Here is a 25,889-nt window from a genome sequence, read left to right as displayed (position 1 = left end):
TGCCAGAGAGTTTTGGTTGCCTGGCAGGAATTGGGCTTGCAGGTGAATATGCATGGCTGAGGCAGTGTTCCAAAGGGTTATGGCTAGCCTGCAAAGTGGGTTCCCTCCTGCTTGTTGATGTACCACATAACTGTGGTGTTGTCTGTTTTTATTAGCAGTGGTCCTGGTGAGAGTAGGGATCTGAAAGCTGTCAGAGCGTGCTGAACAGCTAGCATCTCTTTTTGATGTGCAGATGAATTTGATTTGGGCACCAGTGGCCCTGAATGCACTTGTTGTCCAGGTGTGCCCCCCAGGCATAGTCTGATGAGTCTGTGGTTAGAGTCTGGGCTGCGTGGGGTTGAGTAAAGGTAAGTCCCTTGTTGCGGGTGCATGCTGCTGCCCACCAAAGAAACTATGTCCTTAGACAAGGTATGACGGTTTCCAGGTCCTAAGAATGTTGGCACCAAAGACTTTTAAGTACCACTGAAGTTTCCTCATATGCAGTCTGGCATATGGAATTAGTAGAATGCAAGAGGCCATGAACCCTAGGGCCTGCAGGATTTTCCTTGCGGATAGCTGGGTTCTGGTGGCCATTAGAGTGAAGTAGCCTGTCAGATAGGCTTGTTTTTCTGGAGTAAGGAATGCCATCTGGGATGCTGTGTCCAAGCTTGCTCCCAGGAATGCAATCTTTTGACTGGGAACTAGAACTAGTTTTGATTTATTTTTGTTGCTAGTGTACCCCAAGGAGGTTAGAAGGTTCTTTACAAATGTCAGGTGCTGCAACAGCATTTCCTGACTGCCTGCCTGAATCAGGCAATCGTCCAAGTATGGGTAAATTTGAATTTTTCTATGTCTGCAATGGGCAATGGCTGGAGCCAGGTATTTTGTGAATACTCTGGGAGCAGTGGATAAGCCAAAGGAAGTGCAGAAAACTGATAATGCATAGATCCTGCCCTGAAACGTAGGTATTTCCTGCACGAGTCCCCAATAGGGATGTGCAGATAGGCTTCTTTTAGGTCTAGAGTGGCTAACTAGGCATCTTTGGAGAGCACAGGAAGAAGCTGCTGAATGGTGAGCATTTTGAATTTTGGTACCACCAGGAAGGTGCTTAGAATGGAAAGGTCTAGGATTGTGCACCAAGTGCCCTCTTTTCCGGGTACCAGGAAAAATCTGGAATAGAACCCTTGACCTATCTGTTCTGCAGGAATAGGCTGAATTGCCCTTATGGAGAGCAGGGATTGAACTTGGTTTTGTGCCTCTGCCCACTGGTTTGGAGAAAGCTCTGGGAATCCTTTTGGGATTGGCAGTGAGTGGAAGTAAAATTTGTACCCCTGGGATACAGTGTTGAGGACCCATCAGTCTTTGGTGATGGGAGGTCCAGTTCACTGCATGATGAGCAAGTTTTCCTCCTAGGGGCATGAGCAGTTGGGCAGAGGTGAGGAGTGGAGTTCAGAAGTCATTATGAATTCTTTCCGTAAGTGGATGGCTTCGCACTCCCTGTTTTTGAAGTGGAGGCAATCCATTGCTTAGATCTATGCATACCCTAAGACTGTAATCAGGGGGGGGGGGTCTGTTTCCCCTGGGTCTAGTTTGAGATGGCCTTGAGGGGGCTGGAAAGGACCAGTGTTTCGAGGGGCAATGCCTACTGAATCTAGGAGGCTACACTTGCAAAAAATCTTTGACTGTCTGCATAGATTTAGCTTTTACTTACATATTTTTTTAGAACCTCTTCTGCTTTGGTGCCAGTTTGTCCTTATTCAAAGGAGCATCTAGTAATTTTGATTTGACATGGTCTGGCAAGGTCTGTTCCTTAAGCCAAGCAAGCCTTCTCGGTACAGAACCAGTGACTGCGTCCCTGCAAGATGCTTCTAGGGCGTCAAAGCCACATTGCAAAGTATGCTTGCTGACCTGGCTTGCAGAATGCATAAGTTCTTGTAACACTCAATTTTTGCTATTAAGTTCCATAATATGTTGCTGGTATTTCACCATGTGAAACTGGCAATTCAATGCCCTAATGGTGAGAGTTGCAGAGGTGTATACTTTTTTACTCCATCTGTCTAAAGCTCGGGAATCTGTCTGAAGGGGTGGGATTCTTAGCTGTAGTTGCTTTTATACCTTTAGGCCCCTGTGAAATGATCTCTGTGTCAGCAGTAGGATTTCTGAAAAGAAATTTGTGAGAGTCAGGGACTCTGTAGTACCTGTCTGGTTTCCTTGGAGCAGGGGGTAAAGTATCAGGAGTAAGATTGATTCCATAAAGACATTAATAATACCTCTAGTTGTGGATGAAGGTCTATGTTGTGGCAAATCTAAAAATTCTGAGTCTCTTTTTGGACTGAGGATAGTCTTGGCATTCCCAGTGGAAATGTTTTCTTAAAGTATGCAGGGTTTCACCAAAAGAAAAATCCTCTAGAGGGGAAGAAGAGGGAATGGATTCCTCTGCATCTGAATCCTCATAAGCAGATAAAGGCATGTAGTCATATTCAGAAACCTGAGACCTTTCCCAGCATATCTAACAGACCATACTGGACTCTGAGATGCTGGGAAAGGTCTCTTTCTCTTAGCAAGGGACGGCTGGCTTCTCCTAATCAGCATAATCAGGTCTTCTGCCATTTTAAGCATTTGATGATGTGGCAAAGAAGCAGGAGCTTGAGTTTGGGCCATCAGTTTTTTAGGCGTAGCTAGTACACTTGGCCTTAGAAACTCAGTAGTTTTAGTCAGAATTGAAGAGACAAAATAAGTTGTAGGTTTGTGTCAAATATCGGTAGTGCGAAGAACTTCCTCGGAAGACGGTGCCTGCACAGTGGCTCCGGATCTATCCATGGTAAAGACATCCGCAGGTTCTGTAGTCAAAGAAGAGTCTTGTGGCATACCGGACTCCGAACGGGTCTCAGTAGCGGCCTGCGAATCCATCGAAGTGGGCATCAGGTGCTGCAAAAGCACCTCACTGAGTACCAGCAAACTGGCAACTAGCTTAACGGAAGCGTCGTTGGCAGTTATGGACCAGTGAGGTCCATCTCTGTCTTTATCCTTACGTTTTTTCGGAAGATTGTTAATCAGATGGCTTACTGAAGCCATTTTGGAATATGAAGATTGAGAGAAAAAGTATTTAGTGACAATAAGGGCCAGATGACAAATAGTTTGGGTGGTGAACAAAGCACAAAACTGATGAGGTACGTTGTGGTCTGGGCCTAAACAGATGATGCAGTATGAATGGAAATCTTGGTGTGGTATTTGCTTTCCACAGGCGAGACAATTGTTAACTTTTCCTGACATCGATTAGAGCAAGAAAAAAGGATCCCTAACAGGGTACTTGGCTTTAGAAGACTTCAGGATGATTCAATTCGGAAACAAAAACTCAGGAAGCGACTGACACTCATGCGAACTGCTTTGGGCTCCTCGGCAAGAAAGATTGATATGGCGTTGGCTGCCTGTTTTTATACCCCTGATGACCTGACATCAGTCCTGGAGTGACAGCAACTGACAGAAATACTAAGTCTCTGGTATTCAGGCCGACTGAGGGCTACCTGCAGTCGGATAACCCAAGTGTGATGACTGCAACAGTGAAACACGAACATCAGGAGGAATAGCTAAGGGTCTGTGATGTGGTAAATCTAAAAATTCCCTGAGTCTCTTTTTGGACTGAGGATAATCCTGACATTCCCAATGGAAATGCTCTCTCAAGGTATGTAGGATTTCACCAAAAGAAAAATCCTCTGGAGGAGAGGCAGAGGGAAAGGATTCCTCTGCATCTGAATCCTCATAAGCAGATAAGGGCATGTCTTCATATTCAGAAACCTCAGAGTCGTGGGACTCTTGGTTAAATAAAGCTGCTGGGGGAACAAGTCTCTTTCTTTTAGCAGGGGGAAGGCTGGCTTCCCCTAATTAGCATAAGGTCTTCCACCATTGTAAGCATCTGAGATTGTGGCAAGGAAGCAGGCACTTGAGTTTGGGTCATCGGTTTTTTAGGCATAGCTCGTACTCTTGGCCTTAGAAACTTGGTAGTTTTAGAAAGAACTGAAGACGTGAAAGAAGCCGTCAGTTTGTGTCGAATATCGGTAGTGCGAAGAACTTCCTCAGAAGCCAGTGTCAGCACAGCGGCTCTGGACCCATCCAAGGTAGACATCCGCAGGTTCCGTAGTCAAAGAAGAGTCTCACGGGCATACTGGACTCTGAACTGGTCTCGGTAGTGGCCTGCGAATCCATCAAAGCAGACATCAGGGGCTGCGAAAGCACCTCACTGGGTACCGACGAACTGGCGACTAGCTTAACGGAAGCATCGTCGGCAGTTTTGGACCTGTGCAGTCTGTCTTTATCCTAACAAACTTGTAAAAAATAACTGCAAAAAAATGCTGAAAAACGACCACAGGTAGCAAGACAAATCCAAGGAACAAAATATAATCCACAGAGACATATCCAAGGAACAACATATAATCCACAGACACGTTTTTATTCCTAAAAACAAGTAGTGTAAGCACTTTCATCTTGCTTCTATGAGCAAGACTTCATCAGACAAACAGAACTAATGCAAAATGCAGCTATTTAAAGTGTCACATGCTGAATGAACATCAATTAGCTTCTAAAAGCAAAAAAGCTACAAATATTTAAAAGTATTTCAATATAAATACAAATACTAAATGAATAAGCATGAATAAATAAGTAAGCATGAATAAAAATGACCAAGAATGAACATGCACACTAAGGATGACCTGATTTAAAAAAAATATTACAAAAAAACTTTGTTTTAAAAACTGTGTTAAATAATTACTTGATGTGCGAAATGAGTAATTCATTTAAAATAACTACCCACTGCTAAAATCGTATATCCACTATTACCCAGCCTGTCAGTTAACTAATACAATACAAAAAATACAAACAGTATAAAAAAAAATCACAAAAGTAATTCTACTAAGGTCCAGTGATGTAAACAAACAACAAATGTACAGAAGAAATAATCCATTACCTCTGCAGACTCTTCAGTTTTAAAACAAGACAAGGAACAAACATCATTTAGCCCTGGAGCATTGTAGGCATTCAGTTTTATTTGCCATAATAATTCGCACAGTTCTAGGTTATGGGTGAGGGGTCCCCCCCTGGGATCTTGTTCAATTTGGTCAATCACCCTAAACTTGAAACTGTGCTGAGGGTGTTCGTGCACATGCTTAGCCAGTGCATTCTCCAATTTTAGCTTCCTGATGCTGTAAATGTGTTCGTAAACCCTTTCCTTAAATCTATGATCAGTCTTACTGATGTAGAAATAAGGGCAGAGGTTACTAAATAGACCACTCACTTGGTGGCACAATTAAATCTTTTATTTATGTAATATTTTCTCCCTCTAATGGAGAAGGTATTACCTACCTCCATAAATCTACACTGTGAGCAGATTTGCATTTATACATGCCTGGAGCTCTCGCTACTGGGATCTTACCCCTCTCCAACAAACTTTTAAGGTTCTTCCCTCTTCTATAGACAATTCTAGGTCTGGATTCAAGAATAGAAGTCAGATCTGTATCTGAACTAAGTAGAGTCCAATTTTTGTATAAAATTTGTCGTACTAACTTAGCACCGATACTGAATGATGTAATAAGTCATCTTGGATGGGTTTGCTTTATATGACTGGCTCTGCTCAACTAAAGATGTCAAAGTGTTGTGGGCTACCTGCCTAGTTGAAAGTATTGGACTAAATATTCCATTGTTTCTCGTGTTGAACTTCAAATATCATCTCTTCTAATAGTTGGCTAGGGTACCCCCGTTTCAGAAACATTCCCCTCAAGGTTTGACATTCCACAAAAAAATTCATCGTCATCAGAAACCATGTGGGGCCGCCCTCACCAACTGGCCCTTAACAGATTTCTTTTGTTGATAAGGGTGACTACTAGTGTAGTGAAGAAAATAATTGGAGTAAGTGGATTTTCTGTGAATCTTAGCTTTGAACACTTGGTTCCCTCTATCTTTATATAAATCCACAGCCAGATACGCTATGTTCTCTGTACTTGAACTATATGTGAAGGACAAAAAATTTGTAGAAGCATTCAGATAATCAATAAACTTGGAAATGTCTTCGATAGAACAATCAAACATGATGAACACATCGTCCAAATACCTAGTGTAGTAGTAGATATTGGTGCTAAACTCGTTAAGACAAAGTGTTGCTCCCAATGGGCCATCATGAGGTTGACGAAGCTAGCCCCACATTGAGAGCCCATTGCAACCCCCCGTCTTCTGTAAATATCATCTCCCTTCGAACATGAAATGTTTGCCAAAATTAAAACCAAAAATTCCTGCACTAGCTCAATTTCTCTTACTGAGCTGCCCTTATCCGTCATGAAATTGCAAACAGATTCACTCCCTGTATCCACAGGTATGACGGTATACAAGTCCTTAACGTCAATGGTCAGGAAAACAATGTGATCTCTGCATTAGAGGCCAATGATGTTACTTAGAAAAGACTAAGTCTTTGCAAATATGGTCCACACGTTCAACTAATTTCTTCAAAACTGTGACAGCGTACTTAGCAATGGGATAAGTAATGGAATTTCTTCCATTCACAATAGGCCGGAGGGGTGGATCCTCTAAGCTTTTGTGAACCTTTGGAATTCCAAAAATTATAAGCGTCACTGGGGCCAAGCATGAGAAATAATTATACAGGTCCAATGAAATCCTAGACTCTCTGAACAAATCATTCAAACAAACCCTTCACTTTCTGTTGTGTTTTGTTCATTTCATTCAATGAGGCTGATGTATAATTGTCAGTATTCAACAATCTCAGCATACGATGTCTATAATCAAATTTGTCAAACACAAGGCCACCTCCTTTATCTGGTTTGACTATTTTAACATTCTGGGAATGCAAGGAATTCAACCTATCCCAGTCTAATTCATTAAAATTCAAAGTTTTACTGGAAGAAACAGATCTACTACTATCTAAAATATCATGTAAATCCAGTTCACATACATGTTCAAAAGTCAACAAGGCAGGAGGCAAAGGTGGGATTAGCTCTCTGGTCAGGGACGAAAGTTATTCCCTTGACTCATTCTAATGGTATTGAATTTAACAAAGGTCCAGATAGACCACGTGTTCAGCCCTCTGAATACAGCTATGCCAAGGCAGTAAGTGAACCACGGTAGCAACAACCTGAGGACTCTAGTTGGAATGGCCGATTGCAGAACAGCACCAGAAGTAACATCACGTCAAGGGTTACTGTCACTAATGCCAACCAAGGAAACAACGCCAATCAAAGGAACAGTTGGGACTTTGCTTCGCCCAACGAAAAATCTATTTTTGGCAACAACCCTCAGAATCACAAGAATAGTTCTCAAAATGTTTACAACCGAGGCCGCTTCCAAACCAATTCGACCAACAACCCGAGGCCACTGAATGCGAAGGGCCCGAGACCGAACTAGTCATCCCAGAGGTAGTTGCTATTCTGGCTAGCTATAAACTAGCTAGTGCTTCTGATAGAGCCAACACCAGTTCCTACAGTATTGTGTTTAACAGCAACCAGGACTTTAAAAAATTTAACTATTCAAGCACGACTGTGGACACACCTTTGGCTGACCTTCTTGCCAAAGGTTTAACTTTCATCCCTAACCACAGAGCTAATCTAGCAAGGACAGTCGATTTAAAACTCTTCACATATAAATTAAATTTGGAGTATGTTTAAGAACCAACCCATAGCAGATAGAGAATGCAGAATACCCAGTGCATTTAACCCACCTTTGCCACCTTTGTTGACTTTTGAACGTGTATGTGAACTGGATATATGTGATATTTTAGATAGTAGTAAATCTGTTTCTTCCAGTAAAACTTTGAATTTTAATGAGTTAGACTGGGATAGGTTGAATTCCTTGCATTTTCAGAATGTTAAAATAGTCAAACCAGATAAAGGAGGCGGCCTTGTGTTTTTTGATGAATTCGATTATAGAGATTGTATGCAGAGATTGTTGAATACTGACCATTATACATCAGCCTCATTGAATGAAATGAACAAATCACAACAGAAAGTGAAGGTTTGTTTGAATGATTTGTTCAGAATCTAGGATTTCATTGGACCTGTATAATTATTTGTCATGCTTTTTCCCACTGACGCCTATAATTTTTGGAATTCTGAAGGTTCACAAGAGCTTAGAGGATCCACCCCTACAGCCTATTGTGAACGGAAAAAATTCCATTACTTATCCCACTGCTAAGTACGTTGAACCAGTTTTGAAGAAATTGGTTAAACGTGTGGACCCTATTTGCAAAAACTCTTGGTCCTTTCCAAATAACGTCAATGGCCTCGAATACAGAGATCACATCATTTTCCTAACCACTGACATTAAGGACTTGTATACCGTCATACCTGTGGATACAGGGATTGAATGGGTTTCCAATTTCATGACGGATAAGGGCAGCTCAGTAAGAGAAATTGAGCTAGTGCAGGAATTTTTGGATTAAATTTTGACAATTATTTCATGTTCGAAGGGAGATATTATTTACAAAAGATGGGTGTTGCAATGGGCCGCCATGTAAGGCTAGCTTCGCAAACCTTGTGATGGCCCATTGGGAGCAACAATTAGTCTTTAACGACGACTTTAGCACCAATATCTACTACTACACTAAGTATTTGGACGATGTGTTCATCATGTTTGATGGCTCTATCGAAGACATTCCCAAGTTTATTGATTATCTGAATGCCTCTACGAATTTTTTGTCCTTCACATACAGTTCAAGTACAGAGAACATAGCGTACCTTGGTGTGGATTTATATAAAGATAGAGGGAACCAAGTGTTCAAAGCTAGGATTCACAGAAAATCCACTTACTCCAATTCTTCACTACACTAGTAGTCACCCTTATCAACAAACGAAATCTGTTAAGGGCTAATTGGGGAGGGCAGCCCACATGGTTTCTGATGACGATGAATTTTTTGTGGAATGCCAAACCTTGACGGGAATGTTCCTGAAATGGGGGGGGGGGTACCCTAGCCAACTTTTAGAAGAGATGATATTTGAGGTTCAACACAAGAGAAACAGTGGAGTATTTAGGTCAATACTTTCAACTAGGCATGTAGCCCCCAACACTTGGACATCTTTAGTTGAGCAGTGCCAGTCATATAAAGCAAACTCACCCAAGGTGACTTTTATTACATTATTCAGTATCTATGCTAAGTTAGTTCAACAAATTTTATACAAAAATTGGACTCTACTTAGTTCAGATACAGATCTGACTTCTACTCTTGAATCCAGACCTAGAATTGTTTACAGAAGAGGGCAGAACCTTAAAAGTTTGTTGGCAAGGGGTAGAGAGAGCTCAAGGCATGTATAAATGTGAGAGCTGCTCCCAGTGTAGATTTATGGAGGTGGGTAATACCTTCTCCATTAGAGAGAGAAAATATTACATAAATAAAAGATTTAATTGTGCCACCAAGAGCGTGGTCTATTTAGCAACCTGCAACCTCTGCCCTTGTTTCTACATCAGTAAGACTGATCATAGATTCAAGGACAGGGTTTACGAACACATTTACAGCATCAGCAAGTTAAAATTGGAGAATGCACTGGCTAAGCATGTGCATGACTACCCTCAACACAGTTTCAAGTTTAGGGTGATTGACCAAATTGAACAAGATCCCAGGGTGGACCCCTCATCCTTAAGCTAGAACTGTGTGAATTATTATGTCAAATAAAACTGAATGCTCCATGGCTAAATGATGTATGTTCCTTGTCTTTTAAAACTGAAGAGTCTGCAGAGGTAATGGATTATTTCTTATGTACATTTGTTGTTTGTTTACATCGCTGGACCTTAGTAGAATTACTTTTGTGATTTTTTTTATACTCTTTGTATTTTTTATATTACATTAGTTAACTGACAGGCTGGGTAATGGTGGATACATGACTTTACTAGTGGGCAGTTCTTTTAAATGAATTGCTCATTTTGCACATCGAGTAATTATTTAGCACAGTTTTTAAAACAAAGTTTTTCATAATATTTTTAAAATCAGGTCATCCTTAGTGTGCATGTTCATTCTTGGTCAGTTTTATATTCATGCTTGCTTATTTATTCATGCTTATTCATTTAGTATTGTATTTATATTGAAATGCTTTTAAATATTTAAAGAAAACTGCACTGAAAAAAACAAAACGAAAATGAACAGGAGAATCAAGCAGCAACACCAGTGTATAAACGTTAACGTAGACCAAGTTTATTTAAAACAAGACACGTTTTCGTCCCTCTTAGTAGGAAGAATTCATCAGAAAAGCAAGGAAAAAAGCCAATTAAGGCTTTTTAAAAGTTCCGCTCCTTTACAGTCAAACTTTTGAGCCAATCACCTAATCGCATTTAGTAAAGTAAGGCTCAAAATTTAAAGAGCCCACAATGTGCAAATCATAATAAAATGTCCATATAAATATACACCAGTTAAATAACGACAACTAATTAAGTACGTCCATAAAAAATATTAAATTGATAAATGTTGTTAAGTTAATAGTTAACGCAACTCTAAACAGAAGAGCACTAATCCAGAAATTTAAAATGCACACAACTGATAAGCCCTACTATGGGCATCTTAAACACACTGTCATATTAGGAAATGAGCCAATAAGACTAATATGTATGAACAGACTAATGTATATAAAGACTATGAAAAAGACAGATAATAAAATTAGGTAATAAGGTTAAAGAACAACTGTCTATCAAGTCATCTAATATAAAGTTAATGCACCCTAAATGGTACAAATTAATAAAATTTTAACTTATTGTCTTAAACAACTAGAGTTTCAAAAGACAAGATATGTTACAATTGTCGTTGAGACCAGGTTAACAGAAAGCATTTAACAACAGCTGCCATTCAAGTTCATGACATTCTAATAATATAGAAGTAGGACCACCTCTAAAGTCATACAATTGGTCAATGGCTAAAAAATGGAGAGTGATCAGGGTTAGTATTTACATGTTTAGCTTTTGTATTATCGGTCTTGTTTTTAGTGACCGCATAAGTGTGTTCATAAATCCTGTCTCGGAATTTGCGGTCAGTTTTCCCCACATAAAAGACATTACAGATTTTACACTTAGCTAAGTAGATAATGCTCATAGAATTACAGTCTAGTCTATGCATGATACGAAATTTTCTACTTCCAATTTAAAAAAAAAACTGTTTTTTACATGTTTACACATACTACAGGAACCACAAGCAAAAGACCCACAAATTCTATTGTTCACTCTAGGTTTTTTGCATTCAAGAAGACTTTTTAAGTTGGCACCCCTTCTATAAACAACTATTGGTGACGGACCAATTCTCTCCATCAATGAGTTGTCCTTGTGCATTAAGCACCAGTTCTTGAATAAAGACTGTTTAATTTGGTCACTGTCATTATTAAAGGTTGTAATAAAACAAGACCTATAATGTTGGTTTGTTTGACCAAAGTTAGCCGTTGGTTCTTTAGTGTCCATCAGGACGTTGTTAGTAAGACCATTAGTAAGATGAATAACGTCAGGCGTGCCAACTGTAGGATTTAACACCTCATTATTAGAGGAAGAAAAAGGTAATATAGGATTAAGTAAACCTATCTTACGTTTGTTTGTAACCTCAACAATAAGTTCTTGGACAAGGTGGGTAGGATAACCTCTATTCAAAAACATATTCTCTAATAGGTGGCATTCAGCCAGGAAGTCTGTTTCTACAGAAAATATCCTGGCTGCTCTAACAAGTTGTCCCTTGACTATAGACCGTTTCTGTTTAAAAGGGTGTGCACTAGTGAAATGTAAAAAAGAGTTACAATAAGTTGGTTTCCTGTAAATAGTAGAACACAACTTGTTAGACACTTTAGATATTTAGTATTGACTATTTGGATGTAAAACTGAGTCAAATTTATGTGTAAAACGAAGGAATGAAGTGGTAGAATTAAAGTAATCTAAGAGCCTGTTACCTATAAGACTGTCACCATTGAGGATGATAAAAATATCGTCCAAAAATCTTGTGTAAAACACAAGAAGGTTAGAGATGTCAGGTTTATCAAAAATAAATTGTTTTTCCCAGTAGGCGACAAACAAGTTACCTAAACTGGTCCCACATGGGGAGCCCATGGCTACCTCATGTTGCTGCAAAAAATGTTGGCCATTGAATGTAAAAAAGTGGTTAGTCAAAATGATGTCAATAAGTTCAGAGACCACATCTATATCATTAGTTGAAGCTTTTAATTCTCTCAGCATTAAAGACACCCATTCTACTGCCTCAGTGTGTGGAATACAAGCATAAAGGTCGACTACATCAATAGTCAAAAAGTTAAAATCATGGTCAATAGACAATTTGTTAAGACCGTCTAAAAAAGACCAAGAATCTTTACATACTTGTGGAATTTTTCCTAAGTATTTTTGAAGTATAAAGTCGTCCACTTTGGCGCAAGGGTATGTCAGAGATGCACAACCATGTATAAGAGGTCTCATAGGAGGATTCAGGGTGTCTTTATGAATTTTCGGAATGCCAAACATGATAGGTAACTTTTGAAAAGGAATGTTAATAAAATTATAAGTGTCCAAATCAATTTTGGCTTCAATAAATAAATCTATGAAGTAATTTTTGACTCTAGACAAAGCTATATTATATTCATTCAATGATACCTTATAATAAGCTGAGTTATTTAACACTACTTCCATCCTACTATTGTAGTCTGTGGTGTCAAAAATAACTAAACCGCCACCTTTGTCTGGTTTGATACACCGTACCATAGAAGATCTAATCAAGTTTAAAGCCAGTTTGTTCAGGAGAAATATTGCATGATCTAGGATAGTTCATAAACTTACGAGTATATGCAATATGTCTAAAATCAAGTTCACAAACACCTTCAAACACACGCAAAAGAGGATGTAACGGGGGGTTGAAGGTACTTAACGGTTTAAATGTGACATGAGGTGGGTCATGGTTACCTAAAAGGAAAGAAAGGTTTAGTTTCCTCACAAAGCATTTCAAGTCCATCAATGTTTTAACTAAATTCATATTTCTGCTAGGTACAAAGGTGTTACCCTTTGCCAGTAATTCCACCAAGTCAGGTTCTATAGTGATAGACGAAAAGTTGCAAACATTAAAGTCACCACTAATATTCCTCAGTACAGTTAATTTTATAGGGGCACAATCCAAGGAAGGAGAAGAAACATAGCTCATCTCTTCCTCCTGTTGTTCCAACCTCTGTTCCTCTGGTTTCGGGAACGTTGTGGTTTCGATGGATTCTTGGAAGAAGCCCTTTGGTGAAAACCCTGTTCTTGACGGTGATTATTGGTAACTTTGGTGGGATGATGCACGTTAGCAATGTTGTTGCTGTTATTATTGATAGATTGTAGTCTTTCACTACGTCTTAATGGTTCAGGTGCTTGAACAGTATTAGCATCCGAACCTGTATTAACATCCTCCGTGCAGTCTAAAGTGTTAGTTGGATTCGAGTAGTTAGACCCATTACTATAGTTTTTATTAAGCCAGACTTGAGCTATATGGGGTTTGGGTTAAGCTACCCCATTAGAGTAGGCTACATGGTCTCTGTTTAATTTCTTAATTTTATTTGATTTTAGTTTCTCTAGAAGCAAGTCAATACTAGTGAAAACTCTTTCATACTTGAATTTGTATACACACACACGTTAACTATTAACATTTATCAATTTAATATTTTTTATTCTTTATTTTTTATGGGCTTAATTAGTTGTCGTTATTTAACTGGTGTATATTTATATGGACATTTTATTATGATTTGCACATTGTGGGCTCTTTAAATTTTGAGCCTTACTTTACTAAATGCGATTAGGTGATTGGCTCAAAAGTTTGACTGTAAAGGAGCGGAACTTTTAAAAAGCCTTAATTGGCTTTTTTACTTGTTTAAAATACTGTTCAAGCACCTGAACCATTAAGACGTAGTGAAAGACTACAATCTATCAATAATAACAGCAACAGCATTGCTAACGTGCATCATCACACCAAAGTTACCAATAACCACCCACAAGAACAGGGTTTTCACCAAAGGGCTTCTTCCAAGAATCCATCGAAACCACAACGTTCCCGGAACCAGAGGAACAGAGGATGGAACAACAGGAGGAAGAGATGAGCTAGGTTTCTTCTCCTTCCTTGGATTGTGCCCCTATAAAATTAACTGTACTGAGGAATATTAGTGGTGACTTTAATATTTACAACTTTTCGTCTATCACTACAGAACCTGACTTGGTGGAATTACTGGCAAAGGGCAACACCTTTGTACCTAGCAGAAATATGAATTTAGTTAAAACATTGATGGACTTTAAACCTTTCTTTCCTTTTAGGTAACCATGACCCACCTCATGTCACATTTAAACCATTAAGTGCCTTCAACCCCCCGTTACATCCTCTTTTGCGTGTGTTTGAAGGGGTTTGTGAACTTAATTTTAGACATATTGCATATACTCGTAAGTTTATGAACTATCCTAGATCATGTAATATGTCTCCTGAACAAACTGAGGCTTTAAACTTGATTAGATCTTCTATGGTACAGTGTATCAAACCAGACAAAGGTAGCGGTTTAGTCATTTTTGACACCACAGACTACAATAGTAGGATGGAAGTAGTGTTAAATAACTCAGCTTATTCTAAGGTATCACTCAAAAATTACTTCAGAGATTTATTTATTGATTGGACACTTATAATTTTATTAACATTCCTTTTCCAAAGTTACCTATCATGTTCGGCATTCCAAAAATTCAAAGACACCTTGAATCCTCCTATGAGACCTCTTATAGATGGTCGTGCGTCTCTGACATACCCTTGTGCCAAAGTGGTCAACTTTATACTTCAAAAATACTTGGGAAAAATTTCACAAGTATGTAAAGATTCTTGGTCTTTTTTAGACTGTCTTAACAAATTGTCTATTGACCATGATTTTAACTTTTTGACTATTGATGTAGTCGACCTTTATACTTCTATTCCACACACCGAGGCAGAAGAATGGGTGTCTTTAATGCTGAGAGAATTAAAAGCTTCAACTAATGATATAGATGTGGTCTCTGAACTTATTTGACTAACTTTTTTTTACATTCAATGGCCAACATTTTTGCAGGAACATGGGGTAGCCATGGGCTCCTCATGTGGGGCCAGTTTAGCTAACTTGTTTGTCGCCCACTGGGAAAAACAATTTTTGATAAACCTGACATCTCTAACCTTCTTGTGTTTTACACAAGATTTTTGGACGACATTTTTATCATCCTCAATGGTGACAGTCTTGTAGCTAACAGGCTCTTAGATTACTTTAATTCTACCACTTCATTCCTTCGTTTTACACAAGTTTGACTCCTTTAGTATTGACTATTTGGATGTAAAACTAGTGTCTGTTTGTAACAAGTTGTGTTCTGTTTACAGGAAACAAACTTATTGTAACTCTTTTACATTTCACTAGTGCACACCCTTTTAAACAGAAAAAGTCTATAGTCAAGGGACAACTTGTTAGAGCAGCCAGGATGTGTTCTGTAGAAACAGACTTCCTGGCTGAATGCCAACGGTTAGAGAATATGTTTTTGAATAGAGGTTATCCTACCCACCTTGTCCAAGAACTTATTGTTGAGGTTACAAACGTAAGATAGGTTTACTTAATCCTGTATTACCTTTTTCTTCCTCTAATAACGAGGTGTTAAATCCTACAGTTGGCACGCTTGACGTTATTCATCTTACTAATGGTCTTACTAACAACGTCCTGATGGACACTAAAGAACCAACGGCTAACTTTGGTCAAACAAACCAACATTATAGGTCTTGTTTTATTGCAACCTTTAATAATGACAGTGACCAAAATAAACAGTCTTTATTCAAGAACTGGTGCTTAATGCACAAGGACAACTCATTGATGAAGAGAATTGGTCCGTCACCAATAGTTGTTTATAGAAGGGGTGCCAACTTAAAAAGTCTTCTTGAATGCAAAAAACCTAGAGTGAACAATAGAATTTGTGGGTCTTTTGCTTGTGGTTCCTGTAGTATGTGTAAACATGTAAAAAAACAGTGTTTTTTTTTAAATTGGAAGTAGAAAATTTCATATCATGCACAGACTAGACTGTAATTCTAAGAGCATTATCTACTTAGCCAAGTGTAAAATCTGTAATGTCTTATGTGGGGAAAACTGACCGCAAATTCCAAGACAGGATTTATGAACACACTTATGCGGTCACTAAAAACAAGACCGATAATGCGTTAGCTAAGCATGTAAATACTAACCCTGATCACTCTTCATTTTTTAGCCATTGACCAATTGTTGTACGACTTTAGAGGTGGTCCTACTTCTATATTACCAGAATGTCGTGAACTTGAATGGCAACTGTTGTTAAATGCTTTCTGTTACCCTGGTCTCAACGACAATTGTAACATATCTTGTCTTTTGAAACTCAAGAGTTTAAGACAATAAGAGTTAAAATTTTATTAATTTGTAGCATTTAGGGTGCATTAACTTTATATTAGATGACTTGATAGACAGTTGTTCTTTAACTTTATTACCTAATTTTATTATCTGTCTTTTTCATAGTCTTTATATATATTAGTCTGTTCATACATATTAGTCTTATCGGCTCATTTCATAATATGACAGTGTGTTTAAGATGCCCGTAGTAGGGCTTATCAATTGTATGCGTTTTAAATTTCTGGATAAGTGCTCTTCTCTTTAGAGTTGCGTTGACTATTAACTTAACAACATTTATCAATTTAATATTTTTTATGGACTTAATTAGTTGTCGTTATTTAACTGGTGTATATTTATATGGACATTTTATTATGATTTGCACATTGTGGGCTCTTTAAATTTTGAGCCTTACTTTACTAAATGTATTAGGTGATTGGCTCAAAAGGACTGTAAAGGAGCGAACTTTTAAAAAGCCTTAATTGGCTTTTTTACTTGTTTTTCTGATGAAGTCTTTCTACCAAGAGGGACGAAAACGTGTCTTATTTTAAATAAACTTGGTCTACGTTAACGTTTATACACTGGTGTTGCTACTTGCTGCTCGATTCTTCTGTTCGTTTTAGTTTTGTTTTTTTCAGTGCCGCTTTTAAATATTTGTAACTTTTGCTTTTAGAAGCTAATTGATGTTCAGCATGTGACACTTTAAATAGCTGCATTTTGCATTAGCTCTGTTTGATGAAGTCTTGCTCATAGAAGCAAGACGAAAGCGCTTACACTACTTGTTTTTAGGAATAAAAACTTGTCTCTGTGGATTATATTTTGTTCCTTGGATTTGTCTTGCCACCTGTGGTCATTTTTCAGTCTGTCTTTATCCTTACGTTTTTTTCGGAAGACTGGTAGTCGGATGGCTTACCGAAGCCATTTCGGAATACAGAGATAGTAAAAATATTTAGCTGAAATAAGGGCCTGACGACGTATAGTTCGGGCATTGAACAAAGCACAAAACCTGCAGCGAGGGACATCATGGTCTGGGCCTGAACAGGTGAGACAGTCAGAATGGAAATCTCAGTGTGGTATTTGCTTTCCACAGGCGAGACAATTGTTAACTTTTTCCGACATTGGCTAGAGCAAGAAAAAAGGATACCAAATGAGTTACTTAGCTTTAGAAGACTTCAACTTCAATTTTGGAAACGAAAACTCAGGTAGCGGCCAACCGGCACTTGTGTGAACTCCGGCTCCTTGGCAAGAAAGACTAATGTAATGGCGTCGGCTGCCTGTATTTATACCACTGATGACCTGACGTCAATCCTGGAGTGACAGCAACCGATGCAAAAATACTAAGCCTCTGGTATTACCCCAAGTGTGATGACTGCAACAGTGAAAGACGAAGAACATCAGCTATAATGCATGTCAATGTTAACTATTTAAAGCAATATGGCAATATATATTAATGAGAAGCTGCAACTATCTATGTCACTGTAATAAGACTGGCAGACTGGATTATCTGACCAGTGTATACGTATGTGTTATGTAATGTTTCAATATCTGGAATGCTATAATATGCCAAATATGCATCTTAATGTTAAGTCTGTACAACATTTTTGTATATACTATATTATGAATTTAACAATAATTGGATAATTTAATATGACTGTTATACTTGATATTTGTTGTTTTCAAGATAAACTAGGGCTTTAAAAAGGTAAGAATTGCACAATGTAATCAAATGCTAGTTTTTGAAATGAACGAAGTTTGAGATAATCAGTATTTCATTCTCAAGGGTTGTACCAAGACTTGCAAATACAGAAGGAGAATCTGTAGGGAAACTTTGTGAAGATAAAGTTACTAGAAATAAAGAGTTATGTACTTAGCATAACTTGGAATCTGTGTTATCCAGTGTCATTACTCATTTCAGATGGGTGTAACATATGACACTGGATCTAAATTGAAAACTAGAAGACAGCTCCTGAGCTCAAGCTCCTCCCTTTCCCAAGACCCCTCGCTACCCACAACCCTCAGATCAAGTTTCCTGGATAGTAAAACAAGGCTGCGAGTACTGCCTAAAAGATGAAAGGATACTAAGGGATACATCCCTCACTAACTCCACAAACACCAGAAGAATGGGGAAGGAGGGTGGGAATGTGATAAATAATGATACTGGATTGCACAGACTCCAAGTTATGGTAAGTAGATAACTCTTTATCTGATGGTATCCCTGTCATTATTGATCATGGATGGGTCAGAGTCCCCAGCTACTAATAACCCTGGGAGGCCTCATGGAAGAATAGGCTGGAGCACAGAACCACCAAAGGAAGCCCTGTTCCTAGATACCAGGTCTAACTTGTAATGAGCAACAAAAGTATGGGGATTAGATCAAGTAGCAGTAGTGCAATCTCGTCTATAGAAAATTTTGCCAAGAAGGCTTAAGATGTGGCTACCGACCTAGTAGAAGTGAGCTTTCACTGGTCCAGTGAGCTCCAGGTGTCTGCTTTCATAAATACAAGAAATACAGCTGGTGATCCAATGAGAAATAGACACCCTGGAAACCGCCTGACCTCTCCTGGCCTGAGAAAAAGGCAACAAAGAGCAGATCAGACTTTCGAAAACTTTCAGTCCACTTGAAGTAAAAACGCAACTGCCTATGAATATCCAAACAATGCAACTGATATTCTTCTTTATTGGAAAAATTAGGAAAGAACACAAGATGTGGAACAGACTGATTAAGATTCGCCTCCGAAGCTACCTTAGGGATAAAGAAAGGACTGGTCCTGAGACGCACACTATCCTTATGGAATACCATGAAAGGAGGCTTTATGCACAGAGCCTGCAATCTGGAGTCCATCCTGGCTGAAGTAACCGTCCCAAAAAAGGCAGACTTCCAGGACAGGACTTTAAGGTCACAGGTTGCCACAGTCTCAAAAGGTTTCTGAGTCAAAGACTGCAGCACCAGAGTGATATCCCAAAGAGGGGAGGAATCCTTTACAGGAGGTCTGAGTAGAAAGATCCCTTTAAGGAAGGCCTTTACACAGCCTAGAAGAAAAGGTGAGACTTTCGCTCAAATGGAAGCTCGAGATAGTGGCCAATTGGAGTTAATCATAGAGAAACTAGCCCCTTGTTGAAAAAAGAGGTGCAAAGAATGACAAGATGTCAGAGACAGAAGCTGTAAAAAGATCTAGACTGCATTGTTTTGCCCACACGGAAAATCTCCATTTGCTGAAATACACCTTCTTGGTAGACATTTTCAGAGAAGCCAAAATAATGGTCTTAACTGGGGAAGGGAGCCTAAACTGGGAAAGAATCATTGGAACTGGAGACACCAAGCAGTCAGACAAAGGCACTTAAGGTTAGGAAAAGGAAGACCCCCCAAGGATGGGAAATGAGATCCGGAATGGGATCTAATAACCAATGCGGACATTTCAGATGAGACTAAAGGAGGGGAAACCATGTCTGACAAGGCCATAAGGGGGAAATGGGGATGACAGAAGTCTTCAGGTGATGAGCTTTCTGTAAGACATTGGGAATGAGGGAAGTTGGGGGATAGGTATACAGGAGACATGACGGCCAATCGTGAACCAGAGTGTCCCTGGGTGACTCTCTCATTGGAGGAATCAGGGCAAAGTATTTGCTCCATTTGTGATTGACCAGTGAGGCAAAAAGATTGCAGCAAGGGAGACTTCAGCAGTTGAATATCCAATGTGCTCCCGATGGATTCAGGGACCACTCGTGAGGACCCAGGATAGATCTGCTGAGTTTGTTGGCTAATACTTTGGAACTGCGGAGAATACGCATTGCAAGAAGAAAATGCCTGGAAGACATCGCCCATTCCCACACTCTCATCGCCTCTCTGCACAGGGGATAAGACAGTGTTACCACCTGCTTGCTGTTGGACCAGACCACCGCAATGTTGTCTGACTGAACTGCAATGGTCCCGAGAGCGAGACAGTGTTGATAGGCTTGCAACTTTAGGACAGCTCTCATCTCCAGGACAATGACGTGTAATAATTTGGACTCTAAGGGGAACCATGTGCCTTGGACAGTCTGTCCCCTATAATGCCCCCCACCCCACCAGGGAGGCGTCCATGGTCACCATGGCTTGGGGTTGGAAAGGATAGAAGGGTCTGCCTAGAAGAAGGCCCTGAGCATAGAAGAAGGCCCTGAGCATGGAGACACCAAGCAAATTGATGTCTGCAGACTTGAGAAATCCTGACCACCATGGACAGGGGATTAAGGTGGACTGACCACTGCACCGCAAGGGTCCACTGTAGAACTCACATGTAATATCTGGTCGCCGCCGCCATTGAACCTAGGACTTGAAAGAGTAAATGAACTGAGGGACGTTCCAGATCCAGAAGACCATGGACTTGTTCCCGAATCATCTCGGCTCTGCATGGGGAAAGTGCTGCAGTCTCCGATGCCATGTCCAGAAGGACTTCAACAAATTCTAGGCTCTGACATGGGGCAAGATGAGATTTGGGCTTGCTGACTGTGATGCCTAGGTCCTGAAAGAGACCTACTGTGTAATCCAGGTAAGGAAAAACACGGAAACCTTGCAGCCGGAGATGGGCTACTACCACTGCCTTACAATTGGTAAACACCCGGGGGAGGGGCTGAGGTAGTCCAAAGGGCAGGGCTCTGAAGTGATGATGATTGGCCCCAGCCAGAAGCAGAGGTATCTCCTGGAGCGTGATAGTATGGATCCTTGAGATCCACTGAGCACATCCAATCTTCCTTGCGCAGAAGAGGCAGAATGGACTGAATAGTGACCATCTGGAACTTCGACTTCTTGACCGAAAAACTTAAAACACTGAGCTCCAGAATGGGATGCAGGTTACCAGACTTTTGGGGCACTAAAAAGAAGCAAGAGTAAGTTCCTGAATCTCGTTGCCCTCTTGGGACCTTTTGGATGGCTCTTTTTTTGAAGGTCGTGTCTAACCTCTAGAAGCGCCAATGTCCTCTTGTGGGGTAGAACATCTGAAAGAGATTTCTGAGTTGGAGGGGGCTGAAAAAAGGGTACAACATAACCCCCTGACCATGATGTTTAACACCCACTGATCTGAGGTAATACTTGTCCAGGCTAACGGGTGGAGGGAGAGATGAAACCAGACTCCCTCCAGGGCAGGATAGCCAGGCAGCACTTCAGGATTACTAAGGGGGCTTCTCCAAGAAGGGCTCCTGGGAGCCCTGGTTCTGCAGACCCCCCTCTGCGGCAGCATCTGCTGTCAAACCTCCTTCCCCGGCTGGAGGAAGAGGATTCCTAAGGAGCATCCTGGAAGGAAGACTAAGACCTGTGGAACCACAGTTTCTTACTACTGCTCTGATTTTTGGAAAAGGATTGTTGGGAGTAGAGAATTTGATCCCGACTGCGGACAGTCTTCCCCTCCTGCTTGCTATGGGTTAAAGTTTCTTTGACCGAAGGACCAAACAATGCTGACCTGCCAAACGGGGAGTTAGCGAATGACACCTTGAAGTTTTCCGCAAACCCACAAAGGTGAAGCCAGGCATGAAGCCTAATGGCAATGTCAGTGCCTGCTGCTTGAGAGGTGGCCTCCACCGCATTGGAGATCAACCTCATTGAGGCATTAGCTAGGGAAATCAGAGTAGACAGCTTCAGAAACACCAATTTAAGGCTCTCCAGAGGAGAGCAACTCAGAAAGGGAACTGGAGAGCTCCCATACAAAGTCTCTTTGCAGCTGGGTAAAGTGTGCCATGTAGTTGGTTGCTCTCAGTCTGAACATAGCAGAGGCAATCACACTCTTCCCAAAATGGTCAACCGCCCAAGATTCCCTGTTTGGGGGATGAACCATGGAGCTCTGTTTGAGCGGGCTCCTTTTTGTAGCTGCAGCCACCACAATAGCATCAACAGGAACTCCTTTGCTCCAAAAATCCTGGTCTTTGGGGGGGACTTAGGAACTTATCGGCTTTCTTGGGAACTGGTTCTACTGTGCCCAGCTCCCTCCACACCCTGCTGGACATGAGCTGGATGAGGTCATCAGCAGGGCGAGACACCCAAGTAAAAGATGGGCTCGTACCAAAGGCCTTCAGGAACACAGATTCCTAAGACGGGGTGAGGGAAGACCAACCACCTCACTGTTTAAGGATCTCAAGGATGGCCTCAAAGGACATCTCCTCAGATGGACGTCTGGGGGGGGGTTGTCTCCTTCCTTGAAATCAGTGTCTTCAGTGAGGGGACTCTCAAGGGAGTTCAAGTGCATCCTCTTGCACGTCCTCTTCCAAAGAGGCTTCTCCATGGCGGGCTTTTGGAAGAACTAGGAAGAAGGGGGGGCCCCAATGAAGGCAATGCCATCTGAAGGTGCTCAAACGAAGGCTGACCCTGGCAGGATGATGAAGTCTTGCCGCTCAACATTGAGCGAGGCTGGGGAGGATCCAGAGCCAAGGCAGCGGCAGCTGCCCATCCAGAGATGGTCTTTTCTATCGCCTGGAATCTCCTCCCCACCGGTCACAGCATACTAGGATGGAAGGGGTGACCCCAATTCAGCACCTACGTTCCCAGATGATACTGGCCCTGACCTGACCAAAGCAGAAGCCCCAAAGGCAGGAAAATGTCCGAAAGCTCCAGTCCCAACCCCACTCCCTGGGGAACCCCCACAGACCTTGCAGGGCAGAGGAGCTGCCAGCTCCATGGGCAACGGAGCGGAATCCATCAGGGACCCAGACAGTGTGGGAAGGGAAGCAATGCCCGACACTATTAGCCTCTCCCTAGGGATGCCCTGATCTTGGGGGACCGAACCCAGATGGGTCAGTCGGGGAGAGAGGAGTGCCGTGGATGGCGAAGATCCCCTGGGCAACTGAGCAAGGGATGGCAAACAAGCTCAGCTCGATTAGAGCCTTGAGGAAGCTCATCCTATCCATATTTGAGGGGAGCAAACACCTAGTGGAACGGGAAGATAGTGAGAAATGGCCCAACCAGCTGAGGGCCTGCAGTCTCGAGAAGGAGACCTGCTGGAAAGCCCCGGATCCGATCCCCTAGGTCTGGAGGGGAAGCTTGCAATAACGATCAGAACCTATAAAACTGATGGATCCGAGAGCCTGCTTGGATCCGATGACAGAGGGTATTGCGGTTGGATCTGACAGGTTGGATCCGAGGGTGGCCTAGTTTGGCTCGGATCTGAGGACATCTGAGGCTCCGAGGTCTCAGATCCAACAGAGGAAGTTGGGGCTCTTGGAGCAGAAGAGCACTGATCCAAAGCTAGGGAGGCTGGTCTTGGATCCGGGGAGCTGTGATTGGAGAGCCTCAGCTTTTTGGAAGGAGAATCCCTCGAGGAGGAAAACTTCTTCTTCGGATCCAAGGGAGGTTTAAAAGGGGAATTTGAAACTGAGGGACCCACTTTGGCCAACCCTTTCAGCAGGCGCTTATTTCTGCTGTCCAGGAAAGCCCTGGGGTTGAATCCGGCACAAATGTCACATTCAACCTCTAGATGTGGCTCTCCCAGACAATACACACACACATACCTCGTGCAAGTCAGAATGTGGCATTTTCTGACTGCACAAGGAACACCTTTTAAAACCAGTGGGATTTTCAGCCATCCCACACACCCTTCACAAGCACACCACCCGCAGACTACACACAAGGGGGGGGGGGAACAAGGTACAGAAGGGAAAACAAAAGAGGAGGACAGAAGGCACATAAGACCAGGGAGAACAAGGGCGGGAACATAGGAAGGACCTAGGAAAAACTACCCAAACTAAACTACCCAAACTTACTACTGGGAAGAGAAGAAATTACTGAAAGAGTTAGAAGGAGGTAGAAGATTAATAGGAAAAAAAAAGGGAAAAAACCCCAAAGAAAGGAAAAAGTACTTCTCTGCAAAAAGCAAAACTTCAGCTGCAGGAAGCACGTCTCGTTTCAAATCGCAGCAAATGAGATCTCGGGGGGGTGTGGGTAGCAAGGGATCTTGGGAAGGGGAGGAGCTTGAGCTCAGCAGCTGTTTTCTAGTTGCCATCTCAGCTCCAATGTCAGATCCTACAACCATCCATGATCAATAATGACAAGAATAGCATCAGACATGTTTAACTACTGCAATAATTCTCAATGTGGAACTCACACAATGTGCCTCACAACATTCATGGCAGAAGCAGCAGACAGTCCATTCCAATATCAGTAGCAGCTATTCAAACTTCATTATTTAAGTTTAGGATTATAAAGCCTTGCAGCACACACAGACACACATTGTTATGTGTGTGTGTGTGTGTATATTATATATATATATATATATATATATATATATATATATATACATATATATATATATATATATATATACACACACACACACAAACATACACACACACACACACACACATGTATACATATACAAATATATATATATATATATATATATACATATACAAATATATATATATATATATATATATATATATATATATATATATATATATACATATACAAATATATATATATATATATATATATATATATATATAAACATCAGTGTCTAAATCGCATTAATTAGAATTCTGATCATTAGACATGAAAATACAACAGAAAGTTTTGCACTTCATTTTATTTGTAGCCAACTACAAATTTGTTTCAATTAGCAGCAGATTAAACACTTTTGATGCAATGTATGCAAGTAATAAAACAGTGAAAATATACGTGTTCATGTTCTACATTCCAGTAAAGAATAAATTACTTATTCTTCAAATATGTATTTACACACAAACAGTCCACCTACCATTAACACTTTCCCCTTAAAAAGAGCCAAATCACATCTGATCACAGTGACCATTTAGGAAACAAGGTTCTTCTCATCATGTTGCTATTGTGTACAGCAATGACAAATGTCAAACTGTAAACATTTTTAAGATCACTATATCAAGCAAGATAAATAAAAGACATCATTGTCCTTGTTGGGTACACAAGGGTAAAGTAATATTTAACTCAGTTTGGAATTTGGGTAAGCTTACTAAAACCAACAGAACCCTTTTTCCAGAATGACCAAAAGCAGCTGCACAGTTTGGCAGGTCTAAAGGAGAATGCCCATTTGGGTGTCAGAATATAACAAAGAAAGTAGGATAAGTTTTCAACTACAACCTGAATGTGACATGGCATCACTAAAGGAGGAACAAAGGAATGACAGACAGCGGTATGCTACACAGACCTGGACTTTTCATGTCATGAGACATCAGTCACAAATGTCACTTTAGCAGGAAAAAGGAATTAAGGGCATAAGAAAATCCTGAGGCATTCACTGAAGCTTTCCCGGAACAAGAAAACTGCCCATATTCCAGATAAGGCAAAATACTTACTGCAGGTTAGGTTACTAGGACTCCTGATCTCCTGGAAGGCTTTTATGCCGAGGCGCTAGAGAGGTTTTTTGTGTTTTTATTAAAGGATATATTACTGGTTGTGTCGTTTGGAATAATTTTGATCTACATCTGTGGTTTTAGGTTACTAGGACTTCCTGAAGCCTCCTAACTAAACCTGCAATGCATTCTCATGAGGTTTACAGCAATGCTGAAAGGAGGGGAATCCAGATTCCAGGCTGATCAGATGGAACTGGTGTCTTA

This window comes from Protopterus annectens, chromosome 8.part0 (genome assembly GCF_019279795.1).
Source record: "Protopterus annectens isolate FY-2018-M chromosome 8.part0, PAN1.0, whole genome shotgun sequence".
Lineage (NCBI taxonomy): Eukaryota > Metazoa > Chordata > Ceratodontiformes > Protopteridae > Protopterus > Protopterus annectens.
This window is presented reverse-complemented; position numbering follows the sequence as displayed.